Raw genomic sequence first — 25,911 nt, forward strand, 5'->3', positions numbered from 1 at the left:
TTTAAATATTTCCCACAACAGAGAGGAGAACAGAGGGGAAAGAAGAAAAGGAAGGAGAAGGGAAGGGATGGAAAGGGAAGGGAGGAGAGGGAAGGGGGGAGAGGGAAGGGGAAGGAAGGGAGGAGAGGAAAGGGGAGGGAAGGGAAGGGAAGAAAGGGGAAGGGAAGGGAAGGGAGGGGAGGGAAGAGGAAGGGGAGGGAAGGGGAAGGGAAGGGCAGGGGAGGGGAGGAGTGGGGAAAGGAGAGAAGAGAAGGGAAGGGAAGGGAAAGGAAGGGAAGGGAAGGGAAGGGAAGAGAGGGGAAGAGAAGAGAAGAGAAGAGAAGAGAAGAGAAGAGAAGAGAAGAGAAGAGAAGAGAAGAGAAGAGAAGAGAGAGACAGTCTAGGAGAAAAATGAATGAATGGAATTGTCAAATGGTGTCAAGTGCCAAGAGCAGTGTCAGGGCCCCAAAAGGAGAAAACAATGATACACATTCAATAAAAAAATCAGAAAGAGTGCGGCCAGAGATTAGGAAGCAAAGGGAACGGGGACATGTGGGATCCAGATCCTAGCAGATGCTCTAAGTCATGGCAATGAGTCAGGGCTCATTTTAAATGTATGGGGACAAACAATGGGCTCAAGCAGGTCTTACTGATCTTCTCAGTGTTTTGTTAGAGTGGAAGTCAGGTGATCACCAGGAAGCTAACTCTAGGCTAAGAGGTAGTAGGATGCCTTAGAGTAGTAAGGACCATGGCCAGAGACCCAGAATGTTCTCAGGGGAAACTGAAGGAAACTGAATCCTTGACTGCTGTGTGCTGGGGGGGGGGCACTGTCAAGGAGGTGAGGGACAAATTGGTGTGATGAGCCTATAGGCACACCTTCGCACTCTCTACTTACAATCAAAAAGCAAAGACACAGAAAGGTAAAGTGACTTTTAAAACCTTATGAACAAGCTGAGCACCACCTATTAGTCTTCTTTGTTTACAGCCCAGGGCTCTCCCTCATTATTCAGTCTCTCCTCCCCAGATGCAGCGCAGATCCCCTCCTCAGTGCCTGCTATAATGTTTTTCTTGGAAAGACATTTCATTACATATTTTAGTTTTTATCTGTGTTATTTCTTTTCTGGAGGCAAATAATCATGATTGAAAATAATGGCTGCATGAAGAAGAGTATTTGAGATGGAGATAACACAGGGTGAAATACAAATTTTAAAAGACGCAGCCCATGTCTTTTAAAGGTTTATTCCAAAAGGACATAATACAATAGAGGCAGTATTGCATCCCCAGCATTCACAGGTGACACCAATGCATCTCCATGCTCCCAGACCCAATGTTTTCCTTTACATATGTTCCTCTTCTCCGGAAGGAATAGACTTACTTGGTTCAACTAATCTGATGAGTGAAATATGCTGATGGAAACCTCATGAGTCCACAAAGCATTTCTAAGCTGAGCAGTCCTACTTAATAGCTGTAAAAATGTAACCAGTAATGGCCCAGGCTCCTGGCACCACACTGCCAAGATTAGGACTGGACAGGTGCAACATGGGAAAAGATAACCAAAATTTAGAGTACAAACCCAATAACCACTGACAGGACACAGTCATTAATATCTCAGAGCTGTTTCATCTTCTACAAAGCACAGATAAAAGAAGTACACTTCCTATCATAGTGCTCTGGAGATTAAGTCAAGTGTGAACAGATGTTGGGCATAAAGGCCCAGTGTGAAGGCTGTAGAAAGGCTGGCTCAGTGCCTGCGCCTTGGATCTGAGTGTCAGGTGACCCAACAAAAGCCGGGCCAAATCAACTCTTGAGTGTGCATGTGTGAGTACAGGTGTATGCTTGTGTGTGTGTGTGTGTGTGTGTGTGTGTGTCCTCACTCTCTTCAGGGTCTACATTATATTTTCTTTATGCTCTTGATGCCTATGAGTGTGCTGCTTCATTGAGATTAAAATCAGAGGCTATGCATCTCTATTAGGACCTTGATGCAGAAACAAGGGAATCATTCTAAAACCAATTCTTCCCAAGGAACCTTTCCTTATGGCTGTTATGCAGAGCCTATGGGCTTGAACTGGGCCACACATCTAAAGTAAAGAGGACTAGGAAGATGGGATGGGATGCTGATTGTTTCCCCCTTCAAGACAAGATTCCCTGTGGCAGCCTGACTGACCTGAAACTCATTATGTGGCCCAGACTGGCTTCAAGTTCCTGGCAATTTTTCTGCCTCAGTTTCCTGAGTGCTAGAACTATGGATCTGAGCCACCACGTTCATTATGATATGGAATGTTATGCTGTCCTTCACAGCATCAAGACTTTGCCAGGAAGGATGGTGGACTTTGGTAGGATAGTAACAGTATTTGCTAAATGGGGAAAAAATCAGCAGTAACATGCAAAGAAAACTGTGTTTTATAATCTTCTTCTTTCTTGATGTTCACAATTTCTTTGGAGTGGTTGAGCCAAGATAATATAAGTCATAGGAAAGTTCTTAAGCTTAAAAGATTTGCAGAAGCAGGCCACCTTCCCAGAAGCTACTCAAGAATATATATGTACAAGCTAAGACACATGCTGGTATTTCAAATATTCTGCATTCTGATGCTGTTGAGGTAAATTACATATCATCATCATCTTTCTCTTTCTCCCTATCATCTATTTACCATTTATATACATGTGTGTGTGTGTGTGCGCGTGCATATGCATGCACACACACACACACACACACACACACGTACACACATTTTAAAATAATATAAGCTTGTTTCAAATGTCAGAGAGCATGCTATGACTTTACATTTGAATCGGACCAGGAAAGCATACAGTGCTATTTCTACTAAGACATAACCGAGCATGGCTGTATATTCTATTGAGATGCATAATGTCTTGGAATAAATGTGAACAAATTGTAATAGCATGTGTGTATGAACACACCACAGTGAAGTCCATTATTTGGAAGGGGAAAGGTGATACACACAGCAGAAACTTTAAGTGGTTTCAAATTCCAACTTATGGTTATATTTCTCATAGATCAGTTCATATAGATCAAGTCATTGATTCCCCTTTCAAGCAAAGAATTAACCAGAAAAGACACTTACCTTATTGTACCTTTGCTGAAGTTCAGAATGTCACGTACTTCGTCACTAGTCAGAACGCAGCACTAGAAAAAAACAAAATGTGGTTAGAGATGAATAGGACCCTGGGAAGGTGGAAGGCATTGGTTATGAGAAAACATTTTGCAGCAACATATAAAAGTTATAGGATTTCCAACTGGAAGTGAATTTACCAGTCATGAGGATGAGACTTCATGTTACCAGCGAAGAGGACACAGGGATTCGGAAAACTAAGTCAAGTATCTGCCACCCAAGTGTGAGGACCTTAGTTTACCCTCTAGAAGTCACATTGAAATGCCTGGTATGGTGGTACACATCTGTAATTCCAGAACTTAAAGGTAGACTGGAGGATCCCAGAGTCTCAGGGTAGAGAAAGAGAACCCAAGACCTAGGCTTCCTGGTACATATTTAGCAGATGTGCAGCTTGGTCTTCATGTGGGTTCAGAACAGCTAGAGCAGGGGCCGTCCCAAAAGCTGCTGCCTGTGTGGGGGACATGTTCTTCTAGCTGCCTGCCTTGTCTGGTCTCAGTGGGAGAGGAAGGGGCGAGCCTCTCAGAGACTTGATATATCAGGGTGTGGGACTACTCAGGGGACCCCCCACTTGCTCAGAGGAGAAGGGGAAGGAATGCAGGGAAGAACTGTGGAAGGGGGTGACCAGGAAGGGAGCAGTGAGTAGGATGTAAAGTGAAGAAGTAAACAAAACAAAACAAAGCAAAAACAAAGCAGGAAAATGGAGGAGAAAGAAAGGGAAAGAGAAGAAGCAAAAAAGTGAGCTCCTGGTTCCATAGCTTCACCCCCACAAAGTCTCCCTAAGGTCATTCAGTGTGGAAAGTAAGATCAATGACATTTCCATCCCTCCCTTTTCAGCCCCCCCCCCTCATTTCAAAGAGAAGCCATGTGCCTAATATCCCAGCAATCCCTGCCTTCTGCCTTCCCCCACACCATTAAAGAATACACTCATGTAATGATGTCATTCATGGGGACAATGACTGCCAAGGAAAGCCCTCCACTCCATTTAGGTGTTGCCATGACTTCAGAGCTCTAGCGCTAGGGCTGGAACGGTAGAGAAGTGACTGAGTTTGTTTCTGCTGTGATGAACAGAATAACCAAAAGCAACTTGGAGAGGTAAAGGGCTTATTTCACTTCATGGGTTATAGCTCATCATTGAGGGAAGTTGAGGCAGGCACTGAAGAGACCACGAAGCAACACAGCTTATTATTTTGCTTCTCCTGATTAGCTTAGCTACCTTTCTTTTACTCCTGAGGCTCATCAAGGATGGCTCTGTGCATAGAGTGCTACTCCCCCACCCCTATATCAATCAGAAATCAAGAAAATGCCACACAGACACGAGGACAGAAAATCTGATGAAGGCCGTTCCTCAACAGAAATTCCTTCATGCAGTCTAGGTTTGTAACAATTTGACAAAACATAACCAGCCCATGAAGCACTTCTTTTGCTAACTCTATTTTTAAAAATTGTGTTTGTATGAATATGGAGGCTGGAGAACAACCTGGGTGTTGTCCTTAGGAATTCTGTCTATCTTTTTTGAAGAAATGTATCTTACTGGCTTGAAGTTCATCAGCTGGTTGGGTAAGCTGGCCAACAAGCCCCAGGGATACATTACTCTTGGTGTCCCCAGTGCTGGGATTACAAATATGTAGCACCGTATCTAGCATCTTCAAGCAGGTCCTGGAAAATTTTTATGTGGCAATCGACTGGTTCATCCTGCTGGCACCAGCCAGGGAAGCACTACCTTTAAAGGTTAATCAGACAAATAAAAGAGGTGCTATGGAGAGACAAGGGGGAAGTGTGTGTATGTGATGGATGCTACTGTGGAGCTACGAAGGGGAGCTTCAAGGAGAGAAGGTGGGAGCCTACAGTCACATGCACTGGACTATCTTAGCAGAAAAGAGGGAACTGAGCCAAACTCTGCAAGTGTGGCCTGCGACAATAAAAGCTCAGAGACACACAGAAAACTTTAAGAAGGTTTTGTAGAATCTAGAAAGTATAACTGATAAGTCAAAAATAGATCTACATCATATTCATTTAAGTTGCAAGATGGAAAAAATGAAAAGCAAGAGGCACCCAGTCGATTTGAGAGCCATTTCTCACAGAGCATGCTCTGCCTTGCCTTAGGTCTCCCTGAAGCACTGCACATGGCATAGGGGCCACCACGGGACTCTTGCCTGTTTGCACCTGAAATGACCAAAGCATTATGGATCCTTTCTCTCCTTGGAGCACTGGATTAAGAAGAGTGTACAACCAAAGGAGGGGTTATAGGGCTGGGCATCCATTCATTTGGCACAGAGGGAAACTGAGGCTGTGGTGTGGGTGGGACTTAGGTCATCACAGCGTAGACCTTGACTCTAGTTCTGTTTGAGTGTCCTACCTTTGCATTCCTGTGCTTGCCACATAAGCACAAGGACTTTTACATCATTGCTGCAGCAATGTATCCATGGAAATGAACATCTGTCGCTAGCCCCACATAAACACTCCTGTCCCTTCTAGAGAAGTGGTCCAGTGACACTTGGTGGGAGGAGGCAGGCGGTGTCCTCTCTCACATCACCGGCTAACGAGCAGTGTAGGGCATGCCGTTGAGTGCGAGCTTCATTAGTCACTGCTGGTGTCCTTGAGGCACTGAACATCGGTATCATAGGCATGTACGGCCAGGCTAAGTGCACAGCCAGACGATTCCTTTCACACGCAGCTCAGTCACCTCACATGAATGTACCGCATTCCAGAGAACAGTCACTGAACCATCAGCTATAGTTTGGATTTCATTGTTAAAATTGGTTCAGTTAGGAGTTAGGTTGCCTGACCACTATTGAAGTAACAGAAGCTGCAGTGAAGTCCAACTCTGGACTTTCAGGGTGACAATGTGACAGTGGGTACACAATCTGACAGGATGTATTTCCTTAAAACTCTGCTACTTTTTAATTATTTTGAGGATACACATTCTCTTATCTCCAGAAAGATACAAAGCATCAACTTAGATGTCTGCCCCCCCCACTTTTTTCAATTTAACTGGATGATAAATGAGTCTCCAGCCATCTGACTTAGATAAAATTAAACCTGCTCACAATCTTGAAATAACTGAGCTTAATTAACTAATTTAACTCTTGAATTCACCTGAAATTAGATCTTGGACCCTTAGGGATAATCAAAATATTCCCATTTCAATTCCAAAGTTTGCTAGTCTACTTTATTGGAAGACCAAAATAACAAGTGGTTTGGCAAAATTGAGATTGAAAGTCTTCTTCTGGGTTTATGATAAATATAAACCTAACCTCAACGACTAAGGCCTGGCTGCATTGCAACAACTCAACAACTCAACAACTAAGGCCTATCTGCATTGCAACAACTCAACAACTCAACGACTAAGGCCTATCTGCATTGCATTCTTGTTGATGCTCACGCAGAAGTCACTCATTCCCGAATCTGTCTCTCATCTCACTTCCATTGGTCCATTCAGAGTAGGGGAGACAAAGACATTTATGACATGGAGTACTTGTTTGGTAGCGTGTGTATTTGTGTGTGTATGTGTGTGTACATGGGCATGTGTGTGTGCATGTATGTGTGCATGTATATGTGCCTGTGTGTGTATGTGTATGTGCATGTGTGTGTATATGCATATGTGTGTATATGTATGTGTATGCGTGCATATGTGTAAGTGTATATGTGTGTATGTGTGTATGTGCGTGGATGTGTGTGCATTTACACACATGCATATGCAAGTCAGAGATCTTCTTAGGGTACTGTCCCTCAGATGTCACCTTGTGTTTTTGACACAGGGTTTCTCATTGGGACCTGGGGCTTACTGCTTAGGCTAGACTGGCAGACCATTGACCTCCAGGGATCCTCCTGTCCCTACCTTTATAGATCTGAGATTAAAATGGAATGCCACCACACAGGCTTTTCACATGGGTGCCAAAGATGGAACTCAGGCCCCCAGGCTTCTACAGAAAGCTCTTTATCAACTGAGCTATTTCCTCATTCTTAAAGTCATTCTTTAAATAAAACAACCTCATCCTATGTAAGAGATCCCCAAACAGCAGCAAGGGAAAGGAGTTGGGAAAATAAGGGTTGGTCATTTAAATTGGTAAATAAAATCCACAGGTCCAATACAGGTCCAATAACTGTTTGAAAGTGTTGCCAAGTGAATAAATGTAGTGACTGTCAAACAAGCAAGCTTGGTGCCCCACCCCCTTTAAAATTAGATATCCTCTGATTAGTACAAACAACCACAACAAATATTTACCAACATTTTGTTCTAGTTTGTTTTCTGTTGCTGTGATAGACACAAGCAACTTGGGAAGGGAAGGAAGTACCTGACTTAAAGTTACAGTCCATAGTCATAGGGATTAAAGATGGCGCTTGGTGCAGGGAACTGGAAGCAGGAGCTGAAGTAGAAACCATGTTGAATGCTGCTCATTGACTTGCTCAGCTGCCCTTGCTGTGCAGCCCAGGTCCATTTGCCCGAGGGTGGTGCTTCCCACAGTGGGCTGGGCCCTCCTACTCCCAGAGCAAATGTTTAGACTTCATGCGATATAACAAACACTAATGATTTAATGAGGTAGCACAGGACCATATAAAATCAAAGCATAGACTAAGTTTGTTGGCTGAAGCAGGCAATTAAATGTTACTTCCATTATACTAAGATGCAAGAAAAACTCAAGACGAGGAAACTTGGCATAAAACACACATGATTTTAATATCTAGTCATCCCATTTATTATTCAAGTCTATTTTATACAGATATCAAATGGAGGTTAGTTTCAGTTTTGATTTTTTTTTAAATCATACAGCCCTTGAAAATTGAAGCTAAAGATATATTAGCTCAATTCTTACAGGTTCTGAATTCTATTTTTTGTCCATAGTAAGGTTAAAATGAAATGTGAATTTTAAGTAGGCTATGGCTGAAGACAAAGCAGGCATTTATTCACACTTTCCCATTTACTGACATCATCCAGTGTAAGGATAAAAAAGCAACACCCTCAGACTCCAGCTCCATTTATTAAGGTAAACATTTTAGTGAATATCAATTTCCGAAGGAATAGATCTCAGCATAACATTTTTCATACTCTGTCAGCTCCTTTTTAGTGATTATTTCTAAGTAACTTTTTTTTTTAATACACGATTCTGCATGTGAGTGTGCATACCTGTCATTGTGTACACACGAGTGCAGGTGCCATGGATCTCAGAAATACCAGATCTCTTGTAGCTAGCATTACCAGAGGTTACAAACTGCTTGACTTAGGTCCTAGGACCCAAACTCAGGATTTCTGCAAGAACACCAAGTGCTCTTAACCCATGGACCGTTTCTCCAGCTCCCATGATGATGAATTTAAAGATAATTCATAGCAATGACTTATCAGCCTCTATCTGGGACACAACTGGGTGAAGGAGCTATTTGTTCTGGGTTACACTTATCATGACATTTTTGAGCCTTGGGAGGTAGGGTGGTAAAAGGTGGCTGGTTAGTATTACTGGTACAGATGAGGTGAGTTAAAGAGGCCACGTGGATTTAAACATTTCACCTTTCCTCTTCTACCATAAAAGGGCAGTTTTCTATTTACTGGGTCCTGGTGTGACTTGAAATATTCTGTCACACGTAAACCTAGAAGATAAGTTTATTTTATAGTTAGCAGCAGCTTGTAGAGACAGACTGAGAGAGGGCCACTCATTGCCCACCTAGTTTCTGAATGTGTTCTCTTGAACTGTGACCTCTATGAGCCTTAATTCCAAGATACCCAACTCAGAAGCAGAATTTGACATAAATGAGAGGAGAAGCCATTGGTCCTGTGAAGGCTCGATGCCCCAGTGTAGGGGAATGCCAGGACAGGGAAGCAGGGGGGGTTATGGGATGGGATAGGGGGTTTTCAGAGGGGAAAGGAGGAAAGGGGATAACATTTGAAATGTAAATAAAGAAAATATTTAATAAAAATACATTTCAAAAAAACAGAAATGTAAGTAAATATCTCATAAAAAATGAAAAAAACAAGTGGCCCACTAAAGTCAAGTAATACATAATAAATGATTTTCTTTTTACTTTAAAAAAAATCACAAATACCATTCAAAAGAAAAACGTAAATGGTCTTTGTTTCTTCCACTCTTGCTCTCCTGGGTATTAACTGTTTGATATCTGTTCCTTGTTCTTTCTTGGGAATACACCCATCTCCTTCAGAGTGACCCATACCACCTAGACATCTATTTGTTTTCCCTTTACACTGGATAATAGGCGAGTTTTTTTTTTAAATCAGCCTGCATGTATCTCATGTAGGATTTATATGAGAATTGATCTAGTTCACTCAGTTGGTTCTTTTCTAAAGTTCTTTCATCTTATCATTAGTATAGTAATAACAATAATCCATATTTACATATGCATACTTATTTTAGTTATTTATTCCCAGAGCAGTGATTCATGAGTTATGGAATATTCATGTTTAAAGTTTGGCTACTTTATTTCTCCTTTCCTTACCATAATTGGATATAATTTCTATTGATCTGTCTACAATGCTATTATTCATCAACTGTACACATATTTACATTAATGCATATGTTTATGGCTATATACCCATATCTATGTATATGAATTCTCACTGATACCCTTTCATTACCCTTGGGGTTCCAAGGACTCTTAGGCTGAGAGCTGATTGGGAACAAGATTTACCTAGACTCATTACTATGCTGCAAAGAATATAGATAATTTTCAAAAAGTATATGTAGTGAAAAAATAAAAACAGTAGCTATACTTCAGAGAAATGATTATAAAAGACTTCGTGTCTTAGAGAGAAAAACTACAAAATGGACCTTTTAGTGAGTCACCCTACGAGGAAAGGCATCCAAACCTAAAAGTCAATGCTATTATTTCTTCCATGAAACCATAATTTAAAATTTTTCAACCCTGCACAGAGTTTCCTGTAATCTTAAAAGGCTAAAAAAAGTAACAAAAGAAATGCACCAGTCCTAAAGCTGCATAATTTTATAAAGTGTGCTATATCTTTAAAATTCTCCTTTTGAGCAGACATGGATGAGCTCAGGGGTTGGAAATGTTAACCACCCCTTTCTTCAGGTGACCTTTCTCAAGTCCTGCCACAGGTGACTTTAATTATAGTCTTTAAATCTCAGCCTGCTCTTAGAGCCTCTCTTCCTTAGAGTTTCTCTGGCTCTCTAAGTCATAACACGAATATGGAAGTCCAGGAATAAATGTCATTATTTTTTCCAGCAGTTTTGCAGAGCTAACCAAGTCATGATGTTTACAAGGGTCAAGGAATGGAGGGATGAAATGTTCTTGGGATTAGATTCTTATAAAGGACATTCCCTTGGATGCTTCCAGAAGGAGCTAAAGAACCATCTTACAGGATCAAGGGGAAATTTACCCTCCTAGATCATTGCTCTACAGTGGAGCAGCCAGACTCAACCCCAGCACTTTGGAATTATCTAGAAGTCAGAGAAGGATGAGTAGTCTTTGTTCCAGTGTCAAGTCAGTAGGCAGATTTACTCTTTTAAATAAAATCTGATTTTACTTATAAGAGTAAATCTTATAATCTTAAGTAAAATCTTAAGATTTTACTCTTAAATGGGCAAATGAAGGTATTTTTCTGCTTGGTATCCAAAACTGGCTTCTTTGGGGACATTACCTTTTTCATTTTTTCATTCTTTAATCTTCAAAGTCTTTTTTTAAGGTTTTGCCAGACAACCTTTTATTACATCATAAAAGCAATACAAGGTACTAGATCTTTCAAAATATGTTCTTACCAACTTTCAGAAATTAAAAGCACATAAACACATCATAAGATTTTTAATCTTAGTAACAAAAAAGTTAAATGCAAACTATCATATGCAAAATGGATTAGAAACCTCAGAGTCAAGTATTAAACCTCATTGTAGAGGCTCACTGGGACCAGAGTAGGCACTCTAATGAGCCCAAGAAGTTAATTTTAGCTTTATACATACAAACATACATATACACACACACATACACAAATGCATACACCACATATAAACACATGTACATTTTTATATGTATGTCTAAATTCTGAGAAAAATAGGCTTAAATTGAGGAGCACGTTCTGAAATAACAGCTCAGCACAGCCCTTTACTGTTCTGGGGTTCATACCAGACCCAGGATCAAACATTTAGTGTCACAGTTACTGTGAGTCCAGTTTGAAGAGGAAACCAAGTTAGCTCTGTCCCAGACAAGCTAAGTTGCTGTGAGATGAACCAACACTGTTCTGAGAATGCACAGACTGAGTTCCTTGGCCATATTGCCACCAGCTGTGCACAAAGTCTTATTCTTAGTTATGTTTGTTTATGTGTCTGTGTGTGCATGTCATGTGTGGGTGAGTACCCGTGGAAGCCAGAGGAGGCATCGGATCCTTTGCAGCTGGAGTTCCAATCCGTTGCGGCCGCCTGGCATGGGTGCTGGTAATTGACCTTGGCTCCGCTGCAAGAGCCACAGCTATCTTCATCTCCTAACCGAAACAAAATGAATCTGTCTGTCTTTAAATTGCTCTGCCTGGCATTTGTCACAGAGGGCCATAAGAGTATGTGACACATTCCCTCTGTCATGACCCTCTCACTTTGGTTACCACGGAGCTTATCACCTTCCTCATGATTAAATGTTATTCCTTTCTCCTTTATAACCATTGGACTGAGTGAGGGGGTCCCCAATGGAGGAGTTAGAGAAAGGACTGCAGGAGATGAAGGGAATTTGCAACCTCATAGGAAGAACAGCAATATCAGCCAACCAGCCCCACCCCCAGAGCTCCCAGGGACTAAGCCATCAACCAAGGAGCACACATGGCTCCAGCTGCATATGTAGCAGAGGACTGACTTGTCAGGCATCAATGGGAGGAGAGGTTCTTGGTCCTATGAAAGCTTGATAGATGCCCCAGTGTGGGGGAATTGAGGGTGGGGAGGTGGGAGCGGGGTGGGTGGAGGAACACCCTCATAGAAGCAGGGGGAGGGAGGATGGGGTAGGGGGTTTCTGGGAAGGGGTTGGGGGAGACCGGGAAAGGGAATAACATTTGAAATGTTTTTGTTTGTTTGTTTGTTTGTTTGTTTGTTTGTTTTTCGAGACAGCGTTTCTCTGTGTAGCCCTGGCTGTGTCCTGGAACTCACTCTGTAAACCAGGCTGGCCTCGAACTCAGAAATCAGCCTGCCTCTGCCTCCCAAAGTGCTGGGATTAAAGGCATGCACCACCACCGCCTGGCAACATTTGAAATGTCAATAAAGAAAATATCCAGCAAAAACATAAAAACGTTATTTCTACTGCTGTATTTGTGCATCTATTACTTTTGCAAGCATCTATGTGCCCGTATGTGCCTTTACAAGTCCACTGCTGCCCAGATGGACAACGCAAACCAGAGGGCATGGTAAAGTCAGGACTGGCACTTTGCAGCTGCAGCACTGCTTTGGTAAACTGTAGGTAATAAAAACTTCTTACAAACAGTTTATAAAAAGAAAGGAAACAACTCTGGACGGAGAAGATTCATAAACGGACTCTGAATAGTGAGATGCTTAGGGATACAGCTGAGATGACAGTAATGACAGACGGTTAAAGGAATGGTCAATGGCACCCTAGGTGCAAGAGAAGCCTCCACTTTACAGTGTTCCTCTTTCATCTTACCATCGTATCAGAAAAGCGATGGAAAATAGTTCTGGAACTGTCCATCATGTAGTATGATGCATATAATTACACTTATTTAAAAACTACAAGGCTGGGCGAAGTCTCAGTGGGTAATGTGCTTGCTGCACAAGGGTGAGGACCTGAGTTTAAATCCCCAGAGCCCAAGTAAAGATGAATGCAGTGGTACTTGCAGCTAGACTGCTGAAATCCCAGCACTTACAAGGTTTCATAGCGGGCGGACATAGAAGCCCCTGAAAGCTATAGGACAGCGAGCCTGAGATACGAAGGCGAGAACAAGGGGGCCGTCTCTAAAGAGGTAGAAGGTGATGACTGATACCCGAGGTTGTCATCCTTTGACATGCACACTTATGCCATGACATGCATGCCCCCATACACACATGCACAACTATGGAAGACTTAAAGTCATGTTGTAGGTTTTGAATTTTTCTTACTGTTTCATCATCTTAATCAAAATTACCTCTCACAGGAATTGTACAGAGCCATCAAGGTTGTCTGATTTGGACACCTGGCTAACCTGACAGGGTTTAGGATGCAAAATCTGCAACCACATGAGATTTCATAGATGTTCACATTTCCTAGATTACACTCAATGTTCCTAAAGCTCTGTAATATGCTAGAAAGGGATCCGATGCTTAAAAAATGTGAGTGCACTGGGTTATCCCTGTACTGTTATCCATGCTCACAGCAGGAGTAGTCAGAAGTGTGAACTGAGATGTGGACCATGGCTTTCCTGAAGGGATGTCCATTCTGACACCTGTTTCCCCAAACCTTGTTTGAACGACTCCAGTGTTCTTAGGAAAGACAGGGCAAGTGCTGCGTTGGCTTAGCAGCATAGAAGTAACTGTCTCTGTTCTAGCTCAGAAAAAAATCAAACTAATCACTCAAAGTCCAGTGCAGATGATAATAAATTTGCTTTCAAGACTGCATTAAGTATTTTTTACCAAGTTCATTGACTCTATAATGAAAAGTAAACCTATCTCCCTGAAAAGGGTGTGTTGAATATGTGCTGAACAACAAGAACAACATAAACAAACAACAGCAGCAGCAGCAGCAGCAGCAGCAGCAGCAGCAAAACCATCAATCTGGGGTTTAAAAAAAAATCTAACAACAGTGTTTGGAAAGATATACTTTGAAATACCACGATTTGAAATGAACCTTGACATTCTTAGACACACTCTTAAGAATTCTAATGAGTCCCCAAGACTGTATTTTGTTAAAACTTCAACCTCTTAAATATTTGGAAAGGTTACTTTAAAGATGATGAATTATAATTTTTGCAATTCCAACTGTATAGCTGTTTTGAGGAAATATAACACCACTGGCAGTGTAAACGTCACACTTAATCAGATTCCCTGAAGTTTTTCTTGTTAAAGGATCTTTCAGGGAGTGTTCTACTGGCGTGAGTCAGTCTGGTGTTTTCATGTTGCCTTTAATGATACTTTTTATTGGTGAATAGTTGATAGCTGGATATTGAACTACCAGCAGCCAAGGGCACCTGGAGCTGTGTGGCAAATGCACAGAGCCATAAGTCACTTAAGAGATGCTCTCAAAGAAAATCTTAAAGAAAGGTTGTGTAAGATATCCTATGCATTATGTCAAGGAATGGATAAAATGGGAAACCCAGGTCTAAAGTTATTTTAGCAACTACCTAGTTTTATAATAAAAATATCTACATAAGGTAAGCTGTGGGTCAAGGATTACACAGCAATCAAAGCCCTTGGAAGACTGAGGTAGGAGGATTTCTTTAAGTTTAAGGATACCCTGAACTTCATGGTGAGTTCTAGGTTAGCCTCTGTAACTGAGTCAGATCCTGATCCATCTTACTATACTAACCTTAAGAGACACACAGGGAGTCTAATTGTACCCAATATGTAAATATGTTGATTGATTACATTTTGAAAGCTTATATAGTCAATACGCAGAGGGACTGTTAATAGTGGTGGTTATAAGTTGCTATTTGTTTGTTTGTTTGCTTATTTATTCATGTCACTTATATCTCTGAAATTGTCCTTAATGTATGTCCATACACATGTAAAAAGACAGGCAGAGGCGAAACCATGACAAAAGATCAGGGTGACTACAGCAGAAAAAGAGAGCAATGGGGGAGTCTGAGCTGGGATTGTGGCATCATTTTTTTATTAGATATTTGCTTTATTTACATTTCAAATTGCTATCCCCTTTCCTCATTACCCATCCAAAAACCTGCCATCTCATCCCCCTAACCCTTTTTACAACCCCTACTTTTTTTAAAATATGTTTTTATTCGATATATTTTTTATTTACATTTCAAATGATTTCTCCTTTTCTGGCCGCCCACTCCCCGAAAGTCACATAAGCCCCCTTCCCTCCCCTTGTTTGCCCACCCACCCCTTCCCACTTTCCTGTTCTGGTTTTATTGCCCTATACTGCTACACTGAGTCTTTCCAGAACCAGGCCACTCCTCCGTTCTTCTTGTACCTCATTTGATGTGTGGATTATGTTTTGGGTATTCCAATTTTCTAGGCTAATATCCACTTATTAGTGAGTGCATACCATGATTAATCTTTTGAGACTGGGTTACCTCACTTAGTATGATGTTCTCCAGCTCCATCCATTTGTCTAAGAATTTAATGAATTCATTGTTTCTAATGGCTGAATAGTACTCCATTGTGTGTATATACCAAATTTTTTGCATCCATTCTTCCGTTGAGGGATACCTGGGTTCTTTCCAGCTTCTGGCTATTATAAATAGGGCTGCTATGAACATAGTGGAGCATGTATCCTTATTACCTGCTGAGGAATCCTCTGGGTATATGCCCAGGAGTGGTATAGCAGGATCCTCCGGAAGTGACATGCCCAGTTTTCTGAGGAAGAGCCAGACTGATTTCCAGAGTGGTTGTACCAATTTGCAACCCCACCAGCATTGGAGGAGTGTTCCTCTTTTTCCACATCCTTGCCAACACCTGCTGTCTCCTGAGTTTTTAATCTTAGCCATTCTGACTCGTGTAAGGTGAAATCTCAGGGTTGTTTTGATTTGCATTTCCCTAATGACTAATGAAGTTGAGCATTTTTAAGATGCTTCTCCGCCATCCAAAGTTCTTTGGGTGAAAATTCTTTGTTTAGCTCTGTACCCCATTTTTTAATAGGGTTATTTGGTTTTCTGGAGTCTAACTTCTTGAGTTCTTTGTATATATTGGATATTAGCCTGCTATCTGATGAAGGGTTGGTGAAGATCTTTTCCCAATTTGTTGGTTGCTGATTTGTCCTTTTGATCGTGTCCTTTGCCTTACAGAAACTTTGTAATTTTATGAGGTCCCATTTGTCTATTCTTGATCTTAGAGCATATGCTATTGGTGTTCTGTTCAGGAACTTTCCCCCTATACTGATGTCCTCAAGACACCCCACCTACTTTCCTGACCTGGCATTCCCCCACACCGGGGCATGGAGCCTTCACAGGACCAGTGGGCTCTCACTGTTGTCTGAAAAGTGTGGCATCATTTTTAAACACTGCTTACAGAGTGCAGCAGAGAAGGACTCTAGCCACCCAGAGTCCTGTGAGAAACACGCTTTGCATGCAGTATTAAAGGTCCATGTTTACTTTGGTGTCAATTCACGGTACAGATTGTTGGTATCACTTCTGTCAGCACTAAGGTGATGGAGACAGAGACCTGTATCAGACATGACGTTGCGCCATTTTTCTTTTCTGCTTAAGCTACATTGACTTTCTTCAGCTGCCTGGCGAGTGTACAGGTTTAGTTCTGGAAAGACCTATGGGAGCTGCACACTGCCTATGTGTCTGACTGAGTGACAAATGCAGGGCTGGGAGATGGTGGTTCAGTGGTTTGAGTGTGTATCATGCAAGTGTGAGCACCAGGGTTCTGATCTCCAGAACCCACTTAAATGCAGTCTAAGTGTGGTGTCTCACATGCAAGTCCAGTCTCAGAAGGCAGAGACTGTTGATGCCCAGAGCAAGCTGTAATGCAGGATGATTCCTGACATCAACCACCTTGGATTAAAAATTCAGAACACATGTGCACCAATACACATGCCAATACACACACACACACACCACACACACACACACACACACACACACACACACACACACACAGAGAGAGAGAGAGAGAGAGAGAGAGAGAGAGAGAGAGAGAGAGAGAGAATGGAAACACCACCACCAACATATTCTAATAGCCAAGGCTCCTGCCTGGTGTTCTAAAGCAGAGACTGAAGGCTTCCTATGGCTCTGCATAAACTGCTCTCCGGGGATAGTGAGGGAAGGGCTTTTTCCTTGACTGTCAGATGACGGTCTGTTTTCCCTCAGAAAGACCTACCTGTACCTTAGATTTTGACAAGTTCCAGTATCTCCAAAGGTCTCAATTTGCTTTTTGAAAACATCAAATAACACAGTATACCTGAAGCATACAGGAGAGAAGTGGCACATAGAGTTATAGAAGCTGAAAGTTACTATTGCTTTAACGTGACCTCCCAGAGTGCATTAGCAGTGGCTTTTCTTGCAAAGCCTGCCACTATGTCATTTTCCTTCCAGACATTTGCTATAGCTGAACTCCCTTGTCTGGTCTATGGGGGCTTTACAGAAATAATGCCTGCATTGCAGGGTTGAGAGTTCAGATATAGACAGAGTGCTGAACACATCCTCTGAGGGGAGCTGCCAAGGAAGGAAAAGTAGAAAAGTGGACAGTTTGAATATTGTTCTCAAACTAGGGAGTAAAATAAATTGATATGAAAATAGTTTAATTCTTGAGACAACAGTTTTTCTGAGATAACCTTTTAAAAGTATGATTGAGTTAGGAGATAAAGAAAATAATTAGCCTCATTAAACATCTCATTATTGAAATCAAACCCAAATGAGTATGAGTACCAGAAATTGTGACAGCCATATATCAGTACGGTAATTTTTTCCATTTTATTGGAAACTAGAAATGAAACCTTTTTGGTTAATAGGTATTTGCATTTAAATGTAATACCCTTAAGTTTGAAATTTCCACAAATCCTATGTGTCTGGAGTTTTTATTACTGTGATAGATATTTCCGAATTGTGACAATTACACATTGAGTTGGGGACTTATGCACACTCTAAATATAAATTAGTCTAGAATCCATAAATTAATTTCTACTTATGCATGAATTAGTTTTTAAAATAAATTTATTATTAGCATGTGATATATGTAGGCTGTATGTGGCCAATATGGAACTCAGAGGACACGTTTCGGGGACCTGAGGTCAAACTGAGGTCACAATCCAGGTTTGCTCACTGAGCCATTTTGCCAGTCTTAAAGCCACACACAATATGAGTTCTACTCTGCTGCTCAATGTAGGGGAATACCAGGCAGGGAAGCAGGAGAGGGCTGATTGGAAAACAGGGGGAGGGGAGATGGCTCATGGGATTTTGGGGGGGGGGACCCAGAAAGGAGAAATAATTTTAAATGTAAATAAAGAATATATCTAATAAAAGATAATAAAAATATGAGTTCTACTAAGATAATATATCAAAATATTTTTTAATTTTGTGATGTGTATGTGTGTGTGTGTGTGTGTGTGTGTTTTAAGTTGAGGTCAGAGGAGGGCATCATATCCACTGTAACTACTATTAAATATTATAGGTGGTTGGAAGAGAGTTGGCATAGGTGCTGGGAACTGAATTCAGGTCCTCTGCAAGAGAAGTGATTGTTCTTAAATGCTGAGCCATATTATCAGCACCAGAGAATAAATGTTTTATTGGACAAGACAGAAGTTAGTATTTTTATCAGCTTAGAGCATGTTGGATCACTGGGAAACTGAGGCACAAGGAAAGAAATGGCATAGAGTTCAACCTGTTTGTAAAGAATCATTATAATTCTAAATGTTATTTTGACACACACTAAGCATGCCCTGATAGCTACCCTACCATGTCACACTGACGTTATGAAAATTCTAAGTTTCTATTCCTGCACAAACATCATGACCAAGAAGCAAGTTGGGGAGGAAAGGGTTTATTCAGCTTACACTTCCATACAGCTGTTCATCACCAAAGGAAGTCAGGACTAGAACTCAAGCAGGTCGGGAAGCAGGAGCTGATGCAGAAGCCATGGAGGGATGTTACTTACTGGCTTGCTGCCCCTGGCTTGCTCAGCTTGCTTTATTATAGAACCCAGGACTACTAGTCCAGGGATGGGACCACCCACAAGCCCCCTCTTGATTACTAATTGAAAAAATGCCTTACAGATGGATCTCATGGAGGCATTTCTTCACGGGAGGCTCCTTTCTCTGTGCTAATTCCAGTTTGTGTCAAGTTTACACTCAAAACCAGTCAGTACATAAGCTAAGGTGCTATCTAAACTTTTATACAATATGTGGCATTTTTCCTTTTCTTCTATTTTTATATTCACCATATTATCTCTTCTATGATTTGATGTGCCTCATTATAACCATATTGACCATAAATATTTTGAACTGACACAATTACTTTCCTAGCTTTTGCATTTCCTCAGATCCAGGTCACAGGCTAATTCTGGACGCATACCGAGAGCCTGTTTGAGCCACAGGCTTTAGGGCAGCGCTGAGGAGCTCCAGGGCTATTCGATGCTCCTGTCTGGGCGTCTCTCCTAATTACCACTGTCAGAGCTTCACGCTTCTGATGAGAGCCTCCAGCCACTGTTGTGGGCTGACTGGGTGCACACATGTGAGAGGGAGGCACAGAGAGGCAGTGGTGAGACAGGTGAAACAGAGATGGGCTAAAATGCACATACATGCCTGACATCACGGAGAGACACAATCAGAGACATGAGTAGGCACAACAGGATCTTGATTTGCTTTCTTCAAAGCATTATGGCTCCTTTGTTTCTATTCCCTATGCAGTGATAGACCTTTTCCTAAAAGCACTATGTACGGAAGCTTAAGCCCTTAGGCTTCATTTCTTTCTGGGTATATCCTACTGACCATGACCTCTGCTTCATTATGTGGTTCTTCAAGTGGACTATTCTTCAGAGATACAAGTTGTGTGTGTGTGTGTGTGTGTGCATGTGTGTATGTGAGAGAGAGAGTATGTGTGTGTGTATGTGTGTGTGTGATCATTGCTTTTATATATGCATATACATATATACACATATATATGTGTATATATAGGCATATAAACACATATACACATACACATATATATGCAGAAACCTACATTCAAATATGTATAAAGATATACATATACATCATATACATCATATACATCATATACATCATATACATACACATACACATACACATACACATACACATATACATAGCCTGGATGTGTTTTCTTTATGTCACATGCAAGCGAGCTGCTGTGGAAATGCTTGCTCTGCTGTAAGTCACAAGTTGGCCCATGGAATTTGTCTCCAGTGAGAAAGGTGTGAGCTGCAGGAGGAGCAAAGGTTTGGCAGCATCTTTCAGGAACGCCTCACCTCTTCTCTTCTTACTGCCAGCATCCTCCTAAGAGCACCGGGTGAGCCACGGAAAGGGAGGGCACAGCGCCCTGAATCCCATCTGCCTGATTTGTAATAGTTCACACAGAATTCTCTTAAGCTCAAGTTTACATCCAACACAGGCTTACTCACTCCATACAGTTTACACAAGTTACGCTGTCATTTTTTCCCCTGTAATAGTATGGCCAGTATGTGTCAATCTTCACTGCTATAATTGAGGAGGGGAACTGAGTCCTGGGGAAGTTAGGTTGGTTCCCCACTCGTGGGACGCTGATCTGTCCATCTCTATATCCAGAACCATTATGATCATTTACAGGGATTTCCCAATAAGTTAGGTTCCCACCTCCCAAGGTAAGTTTCTGTAAAATCCAGAGGATGGGGAGAAGTCCATCAACCCCTCTAGGGGGCACAAGAAAGGAAGCCTGAAGATAAATGATTTAGACATTTATCATTTCTCAGAGTAATAGGACACGACTTCTCAGAGTTTACGAGAGAGTGAGGTTGGCAGGCAGTGAGGAATAGGCTGTCTGCTATTTATCTCTGGGTCTGATTGCTTTCTCCTTATCTGTCTGAAGAGGAGGGCATGCAATTTACAGAATGAGAAGATGTTCTCTCACTTAAAGAAGATGGGAAGCCATAAAGAGGACTTTGACAAAGGCGAAAAGTGCAGAAATCCTTGATTGATACAAAGGGCAATCCAATCATCAGCTGAAGCGCCATTCATAAAATCAGCTAATGAAGATTCAGCAAATACAGCCCAATCAAAGGTGTCTTCCCCCCTCCCCCCTGGGACAGACTGATCTAGTTTCATTTCTGCCATTGTGCTATTATCCTGGCAAAAAGTAAGCTGTGGTCAAAAGGATTTGCTTGGTTCACAACTCCAGTTTAGAATCAGTTATTACAGGGAAGTCAAGGCAGCAATGTAAACATCACACCTACAGTGAGAGCAGAGAGAAGGAACACATGCATCCTTGTTTGCTTGCCTGATCTCAACTAGATGTCTCCAGTTTCATAACTATTCAAAACACTGCCTAGGGAATGGTGTCACAGTGGGCTTAGTCTTTCTGTGCATGATAATAATCAAGACACTATTCCCTGACCCTGACATGCCCATGGGCAAGCTGATCTGGATAATTCATAAGACTTTCTTCCCAGATGATTCTAGGTGATGCCAAATTAACAATTAAATCCAACCAACTTACAGATGAATTGAAATACAAATTAGAACTCTGGCTCTTTGTTCCTTAAGAACCTTTTAGAAAGTATAGGCCATCCAGAGACTGTCCCACCTGAGGATTTATCCTATAAACAGTCACCAAACCACAACACTATTGTGGATGACAAGAAGTGCTTGCCAAAAGGAGCCTGATATGGCTGTCTCCTGAGGGGCCCTGCCAGAGCCTTACAGATACAGAGGCAGATGCTAGCAGCCAACCATTTGACTGAGCACGGGGTCCCAATGGAGGAGTTGGAGGGAGGACTGGAGGAGCTGAAGGGGTTTGCAGCCTCATGGGAAGAATGACGATGTTGGCCACCCAGACCCCTCAGGGCTCCCAGGGACTAAGCCATCAAACAAGAGGTACACATGGTTACAGCCACATTTGTGGTGGAGGAGTGCCTTGTAGGGCATTGGTAGGCGGAGAGGTCCTTGGTGCTATGAAGGCTCAATATATGCCCCAGCATGGGGAAATCGAGTTGGGTAGGCGGGAGTGGGTTGGGTAGAGGGGTATCCTCATGAATACAGAGGGAGGGAGGATGGGTTGGGGGTTTTCTGGAACATGTGGGAGAACCTGGAAAGGGAATAACATTTGAAATGTAAACAAAGAATATATTCAATAAAAAATGAAAGCATAACTTTGGATGGTCCTTTGAAATGGTTAAAGGTGAGATCAGAACAAAGCCAGGGGCTTCAGTTGTGGAAGATCTTTAAGCAGAGAGACAAACTGGTTGCCAGGCTCATAGGACAATAACAGAGTCACATTAGAGATCTACCGAGCCTCCACCTCCCCTGGGTCCACGAGAACAATTCATTTTCATGCATTAGAATCTTGCATGTGATCCTGAGAATGACTAAAATCTATTACAATTTCTTCTCACTGATTCAGCACGGATCAATTCGCGTAAGTATAACCTGTTGGTGATCTGTTTTCAGTGAGAGGTGTGTAAGGCTGCTATACTATACAATTTTGTACATAGTTCTACCTACTTCATGAAATTGTTACACCATTCAGAGATAAATGGTCCCTGTTAAGCTTTCAGTCAGACAAACAAATGATCACTTGTAATCCTCAGGTGCAGCTGACATTCCCGGATGTAGACGCTCATAGGGAAATCGTACTGGAAAAACCAGTACAACAGAGTTCTTCACACTTAATAAGTGTAATGAACAAAACAACCCTTCAGTTTATAGTTTGTATATTTTGTCCCCCTGCTAACAGAGCCTTAATTACATTGCTTTCATTCTGTCCCATTCACTTTGGTATTGTCAATGAAGGGAAGGAAACATACTAACTAAAAATCACTTACTTTTTACAAAGCTTCATTCAATGATATGGAAACTAAAGCATGATTTGTAGTTTATAGGGGGAATTACTGGAGTTTCTTTTAAAAATGAAAAAATCTGAGTGTTTTTCAGAGCACAGGGGCTATGATACTGGAAAGGATCCTGCCTCTGTTGATTTTGCTGGCCAAGAGTGTCTGTTCTCTATGTACCTCAGTTTGCTCTTTCTTAACTACAATCACTGCTAGGTGTGAAGAAACGCTCATCACCTTGGTATTGAAGGGGCTGATGCAGGGGGACTGTTGTGAGTTTAAAGTTTACCTGGTCTACATCGAAAGACCCACCAATCAAAAGCCTAAAAGCTGATAGAATAAAGTCACAACACACAATCTACTATAAGGACTCAGTTGTTTCATCTGCAGGAAGGGACTGCAGCTATGTCTGGTAAGCTGTGTGCTCTTTAATCTCAGCTATCATGTTAGCTACATAAAGTTATATTGTTTCATAAATACTCAATGGATTGGGAACTGCAGCAGCAGTTGGATAACAGTAGCAAAAGCCATGGGACTTTATCATACCGTTGAGCAAAATTCATAATGGAATGAATAAGTAGAGGACAAATGTAGCAAGAATCAATGAGAATGCCTCATAGTTCCTGGAGCCCAAATATCAATATTAGAATTGATTCCTGCTTTGTATTGCTCCTTTAAGACCAATTTTAGTGGCCATAAAAATTTAGTTAGAAGAATATGTGGATAAGGTGATCTGGGGCCTGGAGAGATAGCTCAGTTAGCAAAGTGCTTGCCATGCAGGCAAGGGGACCTGTGATTGCATCCCTAGCAGTAGCCCAGTGTAAAATCTGGGCTTGATGAACCTGCAGTCCCAGGGCCTGCTGGGGAGGTGGGGGTGAGTGGATTCCTGGAGCCTGCTGTCCAGCCAGTCGTGCCTCAGAAATAAGTTGGAGAGTGATAGAGAAGGATGTCTGACATTAACCTTTGGCTTCAGTGTGCATACACATGTACACTACATATACATACACACATACATGTGCATACACATGTATACCACATATACACACACATACATGTGCATACACATGTACACCACATATACATACACACACATATAGTGTGCATACACATGTACACCACATATAGATATACACACATGCATGTATACATACACAAAGGTGATTACACTATGACATATTGCATGCAAGCTGTTTATATTATTTTCAAATATATAATATATTTATATAAATAAATATATAATATATATTTGATTTGTGTGTGTTCAGAGCTGTTAAACTAAATAATAACAAAGTCCAAGAGAAACCACAGAGATAGCATTTCAATTGATTCAACTGACACATCACCAAAGAGTATCTACAGATAGTCCACAGATGAAGGGCCAATCCTTACAGACACGGAGAGAAGACAGCAGGTCTCATTGTGTGCTCACTGGAACAATGAAAATTAAACTTAACCATGCAATTTCTACAGAAGTTGGGAAAATAGAACCTCTGCCTAGCCCCTGGGAATGCCACATGTTTTATGTAGCCTTTGGAATATAGTTTGACACCTTCCTAAAAGATCAAAGAGGAGAATACATTTGACTCAAACTATCTACTGGGTTTTAAGCCCAGTAAAAGAAGTGACATCGTTTCCCCATACAAAGAAATGGATGTGCTTGTCTGTAGTAGATTTACTTCACCAACCTTATTCTGGAAATAAGTCAAACTTCTGTTAAAGTGAATGGGAAAATGAAGTGGTATATAGTTGCAGTAGAATTAGTACTAGTACTAATTATCACAAAGAAATACATTCTCCATAAATAGACACGTATGAATGTCTCCAAGAAATTATGCTCGAAAGGAGCAATATAAAAATGATATCATTTTATTTAACTCCATTTTTTTGTAATATTCTACAAAATTCTAGAAACTTCCAGAAAACCTGTTGGTGGATGCCTAATAGTGGATGTGGGGTGGATGGCAGAGAGCTTGCAGGGTGACTAAACATCAAGACCTGAGGGACATGTTGTCTGCCATGCTGACGTTGGTGGCACACCTATGCAAAGGTCAGAATTTCCAATCATTCTTTAATGTATGCAGTTCATAGCATTTTACCTATTTCCATTAAAGCTAAACAAATAAAATAAATTCTTTATCTGTTGGTTTCAATGAGTATGATTTCCAGAAGCCTGCAGTTATGCCAAATAGAAAAACAAATAGGATTCTCTAAGAAAGATGATTTCAAATTGCAATAACATGTTTAGCCCATTTGGTAAAGTTAGAATATTTCTTAAAAGAAAAATCATACCTAATGGGTTAACCTTTAAGCCTCTATCCTGCTTACCCCTCCACAAACAAATAAACTAATACCATAGTTCTCCAGAAAAAAAAAACAAAGGGGCCCACAATTGTTGATTCTCAAATGTTTCAAAATGTGATGGTGACCTGGTAGTGTCATTGTCCTTTGGGGGCATTTGCAGGGTGGTGTCTGAGTTACAAAATGCTCTAAAGACACCATCCCTAAGGCCTACTGTGTCATGTTTTGGGCAAGAGTAGCTATATGTTGTCCGTTATGTGGAAGTGTCAATGTCTCCGACTTTAAGACATACAGAAAAACTTAAATAGATGGAAATATCTACGTAGAAAAATAGCAACGAACAAGCATTTTGTCAGAATAGCTCTTTTCAGAAACTCCATTTATTAAATCCAACAAAAGTCTAGTTAGGCAGTAAGCACGCAGGGCGTTTTCAGAAGCGGAGTCACCATGGACAGTGAGGGAGGCATGGGGCCAAGCTCATAAGGTCTCAGATGGTAGAACACTTGGGTTGTACCTCCATGTGCCGGGATGCTTGCGAAGGAGTCTCAGCTGACGAGAAAGGAATCCTGTTCCTTTGTAGCTAAATGATGTTAAAATTAAGTTAGATGGAAGCTTTCAGATTTCCTCCAACACTTATATTTGTTATTGGCCATGAATATAATTTCTTCTATTTATTGTAACTCAGGAATAAGCCTATAAAATAAAATATTTAAAATTTGATAAAACACGGGTGTACCTTTGTTTACTATTAAATACTTTGGCATTTCTCTTAGTGAAAAGTGACTTTTATTTTAAAATACATAAACAGAATCCAGGTGTAGTACGCTTAATATCCCAGTATGTGGGAATTGGAAGAAGAAAGATCACAAATTCAGATCCAGCCTCAGTTACACAGAGATTAATGAGTGTGAGATCTGTTT

At 41.3% G+C, this 25,911-nt stretch overlaps 1 protein-coding gene across 1 annotated transcript in view; it reads right to left on the reverse strand.

Annotated features, from left to right (window-relative positions):
• Chrm3 (cholinergic receptor muscarinic 3) overlaps positions 1-25,911 on the reverse strand; it is a 492,930-nt gene that overhangs the window by 262,889 nt on the left and 204,130 nt on the right. Inside the window, exon 3 of the mRNA XM_052157102.1 lies at positions 3,063-3,124. The gene's annotated coding sequence lies outside the window, so the exon portion shown is untranslated. The remainder of the gene's footprint in view (positions 1-3,062; positions 3,125-25,911) is intronic.

This window comes from Apodemus sylvaticus, chromosome 14 (assembly GCF_947179515.1).
Source record: "Apodemus sylvaticus chromosome 14, mApoSyl1.1, whole genome shotgun sequence".
Classification (NCBI taxonomy): Eukaryota; Metazoa; Chordata; class Mammalia; order Rodentia; family Muridae; genus Apodemus; species Apodemus sylvaticus.